The sequence below is a fragment of the Dipodomys merriami genome, unplaced genomic scaffold (assembly GCF_024711535.1).
Source record: "Dipodomys merriami isolate MVZ:Mamm:240054 unplaced genomic scaffold, mDipMer1.0.p SCAF_1, whole genome shotgun sequence".
NCBI lineage: Eukaryota > Metazoa > Chordata > Mammalia > Rodentia > Heteromyidae > Dipodomys > Dipodomys merriami.
In genome coordinates, this window is record NW_027202270.1 from 125748273 (window position 1) to 125756277 (window position 8005).

Below are 8005 nucleotides of genomic sequence, written 5' to 3' on the forward strand. Positions count from 1 at the left end.
TGGGCCGAGAGAAACATGGAGGCATCGGGACCAGGCTTGCTTCGGTGTCCTTTTCCTTATACCTCAAGTGTTGACATGAAGGGGGAGTTGGTAAGGCATCTGAGGAAGAGAAAGTGAGATGGGAAGAGGAGGGGGAGAACCAGCCTGGTTTCCATGGCAACCACACATGTGAGCCAGCTGCTGTCACCATGGAAACAAGGGGAGCCTGCTCAGAGACTGCACTGTCTCAGGGGAGACACCAATTTTAACACCCCCCCAAATAGCCTTTGATAAAAATAAAAAAACAATGAAAGATACCTTCTCTGGGACTCGGGGAGCACTGCTGAGTGAGGGACAAAAGGGGGGACGGGGCTGGGTAGTGAGGAAGGAAGACGCTTTGACCCAGGGCTTCTGTTGTGGAGGAGATTTGCAGAGTCAGTGTTTGGGGGTGGAGGGAGGGGGGCTTGAGATTACTTCTGTTGACAGATGGGGAGGGCAGGCCAGGAGAGAGGGGTGGTGGTGGCTCATGTAGAGACCCAAGGCTGGACAAACCAGCACAGGAAAACTGGGGGGGGGCGGAATCACAGTTGAAAGAAGGGGAAAGGCCACACGATGGGGATTTGTCCTTCATGAGCCAGTGTGTGGGGACTGGGAAGAAGCCAGTGACCAGGGGGAGGCTGGCCTCAAACATCAGCTGGAGCCTTAGGACAGCGGGACATTCATGGGGCACTGGGTCTAGACTAGGAAGGTGGTCAAGGAGAAGCTCTTGGCGGCAGTCAAGGGTGTCTGAATGGCAGGGCTACGTGCGGCATGTCCCTGGGCAGACAGGCAGGCAGAGGGTGAGCTGAGATCCCTGGCGTCTCACCAGGGCAGCTCAGCTCCCATCTTCTGTCTGGGTTTATTTTCTATCACAAAGCACTTCCTAAATGTCATCTTTCTCCCTCAGTGCAGGTGACAGGAGACGTGCGCACACCATTGTGAAGATGAAAGTGTCCTCAGAGAGGTTAGGCCCCTGGTCTGAGGTCACAGGACTGGAAAGCAGTAGGAATCCACCCCCCCCCCCACCGCCATCACCTAAGGGGTGTGTGTGTGTGTGTGTGTGTGTGTGTGTGTGTGTGTGTGTGTGTGTGTGTGTGTGTGTGTGTGTGTGTGTGTGTGTGTGACTCCAGATCTCCTGGAGATCCTTGGAGGAGCACACAGGCCTCTGGGACCCTGCCCAAGACCCAAGGCACAGATTATGGCAGGTCCAGGGTATATCTTGGGGTTGAAATCTAGCTGTCTTTTTGTCCTGGGGTTCCCTGTCTACTCTCCCTTGGGGGTCTAGGTGGCTTCATCCCAGAAGGTAGGATGGGAGGCAGGAGGGGTGACAGTGTACAGCATCACTCCACCTTCACTCCCGGGAGCTCTATGCCGCTCAACCACTCCTTTGCAAGCCCTTCATTCCCCCCCCCCCACCTCCCATCCTTGGCAGCAACCACGTGGTTGAGTTGCCATGGAAACTGAGAAGTTCCATTTGAAAGCACCGCACTGTGTAATCTGAGATAGTTATTTTGTGATGGAGGGGGGCAGGGGAGCTGGGCTGGGAAGGGGAGCATTTACACCTGTTAAATCCTCCTAGCTCACCTATTACCAGCAAAAACTATGGTGGGGCGGGGCAGGGAGTGAGGGAAAGGGGGAAAGAAGGAAATGTGCCTGTTCCACACAACACTACCACCCCAAATTCCAAAATATGCGTTCCTCTCCCTTAGTTCCCTTTGTCATCCCAGGCAGAAACCTCACAGGCTTGCCCTAGACCCCCCCCCCCCCCCGGAAGGAATGATTATCCTTGTTATGCAATGGCAGGGTTGCAGCACACACACACACACACACACACACACAGAAAGGCCATCTAAGAGGTGGGGTGGAATCCTAGGGACTATATGGATGATGGAATGGTGGGAGGGGTGAGGAGAGGGAAAATAAAAGCCTGGTTTCAGAGCTGCTCCTAGTCATGGCCATGTCCCTAGCTCCTACCCCAAGTGACCGCAGAAGAGGGAAGAATTTTGCTTCTCTACTTTCCTGTGTGACTTAGGACAAATTGCTTAGTCTTTCTGAACCTTCACTGCTTCCATGAAAACTGGACCAGGAAACAAGCTGCGTCCTAGGGTTGCTGGAGGATGAGAGACAATGTATTCAAAGTGCTGAGCATAGCACCTAGTGTCAACAAAAATAGAAGTATGATTACTATTATTATCCGTCCTTCAACACTGCCAGAAGGCCCATCTCCTCCAAGAAGCCTTCCCTGCTCCAGTGAAGCGCTGGAGCTGGAGCAGACATCCTATGCTAAGGACTTCCTGTCTCACCTCAGACCTGCCAGAGTAGTGCCTTAGTTTTTGTGTGTGCTGATACTGGGGCTTGAACTCGGTGCCCCAGTGCTGTTCTTGAGCTTTTCCCCTCAAAGTTGGCACCCTGCTACTTTGAGCCACACCTCCACTTCTGGCTTTTTGATAGCTATTGGAGATAAAGGGTCTCAAGGATTTTCCTGTCCTGGACTGCTGGCTTTGAACTATGATCCTCAGATCTCAGTCTCCTCAATAGCTAGGGTTATGGACACAAGTCACTACAGATGTGGACATTGCTGTTCAGGTTGTACCCTGTGCGATGCCATTAGCTCATAAGATAAAGGGTTGATTCAAACTCTGTTTTGTTTGAAGGCCATGTCATGACTTGTCATACATACACAGCGCATGTACCTCATACAATGTATGTATGGCATATGGAGCCTGTCTCTCTCCCAGCCATTTTCCTTCCAGTTCCTGGCAGATTGGTTTTGCTTCTGCTCTCTTTCTGACTGTCTTGTCACCTTGATTCCCTGCATCAGGGCAAAGAGCTAGCAGGGGACAGGGATACCACCCTACCTTGGTTTCCTAGGAGCTCAGGCAGTGGGAGCTGGGGGCTGGTAGCGGTTTGTAGAAAGCAGGTGAGCTGGTACAGGGGCCAGGTGCTGGACAGGGTCAGCTAGACTCTGATTTTTCTGTTTGATGCTGACCTAAGTATCTAGGCTCCTAGTTCCTCAGACCAGGATGATTCAGGATCTTGACCTGGTTTTGTGTATTTGGAGACTCAAAGTGTCCCCTTTGGGGGGGGGGTAGGAGTGGAGGGAGGGAGAGAGAAGGAGAGAGAGATCGCAATGGTGGGGGAGGAGGAGAGAAACAGGAGGGAAGAAGGAGGAGGTGGGAGGAAATGGAGAAGGGGGGTGGGAAGGAGAACGGGTGGGGGGAGGACATCGCAGAGGGGAGGGGAAGAGGGTGGGAAGGCGGCCAAGTGTGATTGTGAGCTCTGAGAAGAAAGGATGAGAAAGCAAGAAATCAGCTTCAAGGGAAGGGGGGGGTGCGCAGCACCGAGGGTGAGCGAGGGAGACAGCCAAGGGGGGGAGTGAGATGAAAGCATGGAGAGAGGCTGAGGGGAAGAGAGAGAGGAACAAAGGGAAGACTGAGCAGCTGTGCTCTCTTCCTCTTCAAGAGAAGCTAAAGGAAGGTGGAGGAGGGGTAGAGGGCCCTGAGTGGCTCAGGGCTGAGCTGGCTGGGCCGTGACTCAGCCCTGACACCGGGCCCCACCTACAAGTCTTTTCTGCAGGGTTGGGGGAACTACCCTGCTCCTGACCCCCTCTTCTCCTCCACCTGGAGAAACCCCTAACCCCATGTACAAGGGTTTTCTGATTGATAACCTGCCCTGAACAGCCCTTCTAGAACCTTCCAAAATGGAGAAACCACTGTGCTCGGGCGGAGGGAGGGGGAGTGGGTGTGCACACAGCTTGAGGAATCCCCCTCTCCTCGCTGCTGAATTCTGGTGTTTTTAGGAACTGGCTGCTCCTTAATAAAAGAACTCAAATGTACCGAGTGCTTTGCGGGAGCCAAGCATGTTGTCCGATCTCATTCCATCCTCCCTGCAGCCCCCAAGATGCTGCTGCCATTCCACTCTGCCGGAGAAGAGATGAGAGCCAAGGAGGTTTGATTGTTTGTCCTAGCTCACCCGGTTAAAGGGAGGGTCCCGGGTGTCTGTTGTCTCCTTCCTACCTCCTGGGGAGAAAGATCATAGCCCTTCTGGGATTTGAACCCAGGGCTGGGCTGAACAGGGACATGATTATGCTGCTGTTCCAAGCTGGTTTGGGCAAGTCTTAATATCCTCACTCATCAACACTGTGGCTATCGGTCAGTACGGGAGGAGCTGATGTGCAGAGCCTGGACCCTAGGTCAGGAAGGCCATGGATGAGGATGGCTGCTTCCTCTTGCAGGAGGAAGACTTCAGAGCAGGCTGCAAAGAGGCTGGATAGTGTTTCCATCCAGCAGCCTAGCCAGTTTCTGGAAGGCCAGATGGGTGGTAATGGTGCCTGCTTCTGAGACCCTCTCTCCAAAGCCCTTTTCATATGTGCTACACACACAGATAGACCCCCAACAGTTGGAGGAAGGCCAAGGTCACATAGCTGGCAAGGAGGAGTTAGATACCACCTGCACTTGGATGACAAGCCGGGAGACGACATGTCTGCTTTCAAGGTACCTAATGGGCTCTCAGGGAAACGGAAGGCACATGGCACCACTGTGCCCCCAAACCGCAGCTTCTCCTTCTCCACCCCACAGTACCCAATAGTCTTCCTCCATATGCTGCAGATGCCATTGCTCTTCTTGGCATGGCTAGTCTGTATCCTTCTCTAGCCCACGCCCCTCCAGCCCCTTGGCCCCTTTGATGTTGGATTCAAGTGTGAGAAAGGGCTTCCCTCTGCTCCTCCCCCAGCCCCTGCTCAGACAGCAGCTCCCCTTCCCCAGGGACTGGTGATGCTGCAGCTCCAGTAGCCAGTGGTTGCCATGGTAACAGCCCTCCTTTGGGTTTGGGGGTAGGGTGGGGCATGTTGGGGAAAGTGTGTGTGTGTATGTGTGTGTGTGTGTGCATGTGTGCACACGCGCGCACACTCACGCGCCACTGTGTCCACTTCCAGCTCCAGGTGAGGACGGCTCCGGGACTAGACTCCACCATCTACCTCTTGTGGCCTCTGCCTCCTCCCAGCTCAGTCCTTTGCCTGCTCAGTGACATCCCAGCAAAAGGAAAGACTGGAAGACACACATAGGGACACTGGATTGAAGAAAGCTGTTCATGAGACAAACTGTAGGTGTGGGTGGGTGTGGGAGGGGTGGCGGCGATAGGCGTCAGTTCTCACAGTCCTGGAAAGATGAAGAAGGCCAGGATGTGGGGAGGGAGGGAAGGGAGGAGGGATTGAGGAGGCAGGACACGGCTGCGGCTCCAGGCAGAGAAGCCAAGGATCCAGAGGATGAGACAAGGGAGGGGTGGGCCCCTTATTTTCTGCCATCCCCCCAGGGGGTCTCCCGCTGCGCTTCCCCAGCCGAGAGAAGGCCCCTCTGCTCTTCCAACATGATCTGTAATTTCCGGCAGACATTTGAGGTCCTGACATCTGCATAATGTGGGCTAGTCTCCTAGCAACGGGGAACAGCTGTCTGGCATTTCCAAGATTAAACTGTAACTATACACGGTCTTTGCCAGGGGGAGGGGGTGGGGGAAGGGGGATAAACACTGCCTCCTGGCATTTCCAAACTCATTTAGCTTTTATTCATTTCCTGCCTTCAGTAAAGAGGCCAGGGATTCGGGCTGGGCTGAGCTGTGACTGCCTTCACCCACTGCCATCACCGCTGTTGCTGAGATTGCAGATGGCTCTCCCTCTCCCTCTCTTAGAACAAGGATAGGGACAGCACGAGTGCTTTCTTGTTTTCATGTTCTTTATTTTTGTCGGTGCTGGGAGCCTGGCATACACAATGTAGATGTAGCCCAGGGAAGGGTGCCCGTCATTAAAGTCCCAAAGTCATCTCTAAGTGATTCCCTTCCATTTCACGCTCACTCCATAGTGACCTTGGCTGAATCTCTTACCTGTGTGCGCCTTCATCGCTCCATCAGTAAAAAGATGCTACTGTCATACCCCGGGTGCTAAAAAACTTGAAGCCATCCCACTAGGGAATAACGATGAACTCTTTGTGGCGCTCTGTTCTACCAGCCACACACCTACCCCTTGTGTTATTAACCTGAGGCTATGCTACTGGCCCAAAAGATACAGAGCTCACTTCGTTGGGAGGCACCACCTTGAACTCCTGTTCCCTGGAGTCCCAGGCAATGACACTTGGCTCCACTGCTTCTGTTGCTGTTGCTGCTGCTGCTGCTGCTGCTTAGGACTGCGGCAGATCCCAGCACCCCCGGGCAGGGCTCTCTGCTGCCAGAGGGAGGTGTCCTCATTCCCTGGCCTGCTTGGGCCCAGGCAGCTCCTGCGGCCAATCCCTAGGCCGCCAGCTCCTGCTATTTGGCTTTAGCCCCTGAACTTGTGAACATGGTGTTTTGGTTTTGCTGCAAGAAGGAAAAAAAAAATAAAATAAATAAAGGGCGGGTGCAGGGCGGGACAGGATGGGGAGAGAGAAAGAGGAGGAGGGAAAAGCCCTTTAGCCGCCTATACTGGCCAGTTCCAGGAATGTGTTCTTGGCCACCAGTGACCCAGGCAAGGCGGCCAGGCCAGGCAGGGCCTGGAGACCTTCCAGGGAGAAGGGAGAGGCCACTCGGGCTGGCTGGCCCCGTCTCCCTCCCCCAGCTAGCCCTCTGCTGACTCATCCCTGCTCCAGCTGGCAGAAACCTTTTTTTCTGGGGATGGCTGCTGCTAAGATTCCTGGGAGATGACTGATCGCTTCTCTCTGAGCCTTGTGAAAACATGTTTGTAGACTGCACGCAAACACATGCATGCACTCCCATAGGTTTGCATGCCAGGCCTGGACACCTGCTCATGTGTTTGTGTGTCTGAGTTTTGTGTGTGCACAAGAAATGTCCTGACACGCTTACTGTAACTTTTGCCTTCCCAAGATTTACGGACTAGTAAATACGTGCATGTGTTATTGGGGGAGGGGGGGGGAGGAGTGTGTGATTTGGATCACTTGTCCCGCCCAGAAGGGGTGGAGTCTGCCCAGGCCTTCTTCCTGGCAGTTGGGGGAAGGCGGTGGTTGTCTTGAGACATAGTTGGCCTCTGCCCCTCAGCTCCTCCCTGGGTTCCTCAGTTTCCTTCATCCTGCTGTAATGATCTAATCTTCCCTTTTTCCTGAGGCCTAACAGCTTTTTGATGTCTAGTTTGGTGTTTTACCCTCAGCTGGGAGCTGGAGCTGTTTGAGAGGAGATTGCCCAGCTTGGAAGTGACTCAACAAAGAGGCTCTAGGACAGACTCTGTTTCCCCAGGAGACAGGTCGCAGCTGTGAGGATTCATGGACAGAAAATGCTGCGCCTTTCTCTGGACTCTGCCGTTGGGGACATGTTTGTCCTTCCTCTGCGTAGGGGGGCCTTGGCTCTTGGTGAGTCTGCGTGCTCACGCCTCGTGTGCAGCCCTGCACGGCCTGCCTCCAGGGCCTCACAGCGAGTACCGTGTTGACCTTGGTTCCATTAGGATCTGATGCCTTGATTTCACCACCTGCTGAAACTGGACCCCTTGCCGAGTCTTGGGGGGGCGGGGGTTTAATGCAACAAGATTTGGCAAGTGCTTGCATGCCAGCCAAGGTTGTTTGTCATGGGTCCTTTAGAAGGGCTGCTACGACAGCCAGGCCCTGTGCCAGTTTGGAGAAGTCACATTCTTCTCCCTCTTTCTCTCCTTCCCTTCTTCTTCTGTCTCTCTCTCTGTCTCTGTCTCTACACACACACACACACACACACACACACACACACACACACACACACACACACACACACACACACACACACACACACACACACACACACACACACACACACACACACACACACACAGCTCTGCCCAGTTCAGGCTCAAGTGTGGCTTCTTCAAATGGATCTACTCCAGGGGCCAGATCCTATAGCCCTGTTACTAAGGAAGGCTCTGTATCTGCCTTAAGGAATAAGCGGGTATCTGCCTTGGTGTCCGCAGGCTCAACAAAACTCATATCAGCTGCAAGGAAAAAAAAATTCCTGTCTATGAATAGAGTCCTCATCCTAAAATTAAAGC

The 8005-nt window shown here is 53.7% G+C and overlaps 1 long non-coding RNA gene across 1 annotated transcript; it reads left to right on the forward strand.

Annotated features, from left to right (window-relative positions):
- Positions 1-841: 841 nt before the first annotated feature.
- LOC138805278 (uncharacterized) lies at positions 842-5105 on the forward strand. The gene is made up of 4 exons (XR_011365483.1): positions 842-982; positions 3911-3966; positions 4402-4511; positions 4952-5105. It is a non-coding gene; the product is annotated as an uncharacterized lncRNA (long non-coding RNA).
- Positions 5106-8005: the final 2900 nt, after the last annotated feature.